This window comes from Lupinus angustifolius, chromosome LG18, assembly GCF_001865875.1.
Source record: "Lupinus angustifolius cultivar Tanjil chromosome LG18, LupAngTanjil_v1.0, whole genome shotgun sequence".
In the NCBI taxonomy this organism is placed as follows: domain Eukaryota; kingdom Viridiplantae; phylum Streptophyta; class Magnoliopsida; order Fabales; family Fabaceae; genus Lupinus; species Lupinus angustifolius.
Window position 1 is genome coordinate 6359513 of NC_032026.1, and position 2546 is coordinate 6362058.

The following is a 2546-nucleotide window of genomic DNA, read 5'->3' on the forward strand; positions in this document are numbered from 1 at the left end:
AGAAACGTTTTCTTTATCGGTAGGAAGGGAGTCAAACCATAGAATAAGGTTCTTTATTTTCTTGTGAATGTCTAAGTTGTTGTAATTGGATGATGTGCATGTAAAAACATTGATTCAATTATAGTGAAGAAAATCTCCCAAATCAGCCGGGAGGCCTGGATGTAGTTTGCGGTGGACAAGCAAACGAACCAGGATAAAAATCGTGTTGCAGGATTTTTTTTTCTCTCTCTTTATTGCATTTAATCGGTTAACTTGTATAGTAGAATTAATTGCTATATTCTGTATATTTGCTATACTGTTAATACTCTGACGATTCTATAAGCTCTGTGTGTTAATTTCATTATCGGTTAATTGTCGTGCAAGTAATCGAATCTGCCTAAGCTTACTGTTTCTGTTTTAATCGATTAAATAAAATCCGTTAATCGATTATCCACATTCTTTTAATCGATTAAATATGGGTGATTCAACATTAAGTGTTGAGTTTCAAAAAGCGGATATTCTAACCGCTACACCTATTCAACCCCCTTCTAGGTGTATTGTAACCACTGATACCTAACAGCTAAGGTGGAGATTCTTGTGTAGATTTCCTAAGGAGCGATATATTCTTCTATTTCAATCAAGGTGGAGATTATTGGGAATGCTTGAAATATGTTATTGTATTAGTCCCACATTGTCTAGTATTGGGATAAAGTAGAGTAACCAATGTTATATATTGGACTCATGTCCCTTGTTATAATGTGCACCAGATATAAGCACCAAATAGAAACACCCCATGGGCAGGTGAGCCCATGGGTGTGCTAGGGTTTGTAATCCTTATTCTCTAATAATATCTTGGTAGCCGCTCAGCATTCCCAGGGACGTAGGCACAATTGGTCGAACCTCGTTAACAAATTCTATTGTTTCTTCTCTTCTATTTATTCTATGACTTTATTTGATTGTTTGTGACCAACGCTGCACAACGATCGCTTCCGCTGCACCAACAATAACACTAACAAGTAACAACAGTCATAATTACTGATACTGCCACACAATTAATGGCCCTAATTAGCTATTTCACTCGGACAAAACAACCATTATATGGAGAGATCAGATCGAAGACTTGGAAGCTGAAAATCAATAGGACATCAACGACCATTATATGGAGAAATCGCCAAAACTTATGAAACCACCAACCTTTTACCTAGAAATTGGTTTCAAACAACAAACAACCTAAATGCATGTTCAATCCAAGTTCAAGATTCAATTCCAACGGTTATGAGACTCTAGATACCAGAATTCAACAATGGTCAAGCTTAATATTCACTAATCAGCTTAGAAAGGATGATGGTAAGTAGAAATCCTAGAGATTGTGACTTGAATCTTCAAGAACTCCTTAGACCAAGCACATGAAACGAAAACAAAACAAAGGTTAATCATGAGGAAATGAATCCATGACCTAGTTCGAGTAAGAAGACAAATAATAAAGGGAAATACAACTTAACCAACGAAACATAGGATCATATTGGTTAAGACTTCCACCAACATGCAAGGATTTCACCAAAAGTATAACCAATGAGGGAATGGAAATCACGGATTTTAACATAAAGATGAGGTAGGAAATTGATGCTCATACACATAAACACGACCATAAGAGGATGGATATTAACATGGAGCAGACATGTATAATAGTTTGAACGAGAGCACATCTGCTATCCACAACTTTGTGTCATTCCATTGTCAGAAGGTGTGATTGACCAGAAAAATATTTAATAATTACAATTTTAACTTAAATAATTTTTTTCCAACTAATCAAAGTTAATGCTACATGAAATGGTACAAAAAGTGAGGCAACAAATGTGATCCCTAATTTGAACAAGTGGTAGATGAAGAACTTCTTAAAGTTTTGTTACAATGTATGATAATAGAAAAATTGGTCAATGAAATAACCAACTGGAGATAGCAAAATAAGTATATTGAGTATCGAATTCACAAATACTTGTGTCAAATTAAATTATTTTGTAGTACTTCATTAATAGCCTTTTGTGTATTGTTTAACAAAACTTGCAAAATAGCAACAACTTAAATGATAACTCAACTACATGGAAAGAAGTTTGGATTAGACTTTACTATTCAACTTCTAAATATCGAATATTTTAAATCTTTAGAAAAATAACTAAATATGTGAATTTCTTAATAAACAAATCAACTATTGAGATGATAAATTATCAATTCCTTGAATTGCAATGAATTTATATAGAAGAGTTATATTAAAGACATCAAGTTTAAATAGTTACATCTAATTTCAAAGAGAAAGAATTTAGCTCTTTATTTCCATAGAAACTAATGCATTCAACATGAAAATGGTAGATCTATTCTCCCTTCCATGTCAATGAGCCCATTCTTTTTTCAATTTAGTTCGTTCCCTTGATCTCTCCCTGGTTTTTCGTTTTATCCTCCTTAAAAGTTTCCAATATCTCCAATTCTTCTTCTTTGAAATAGCCGATTTCAAGTAATTTTGGTGAGTGTGGATTTTCCGCTTAGCGAAACTCTCACTAAGCTTGGTTTTT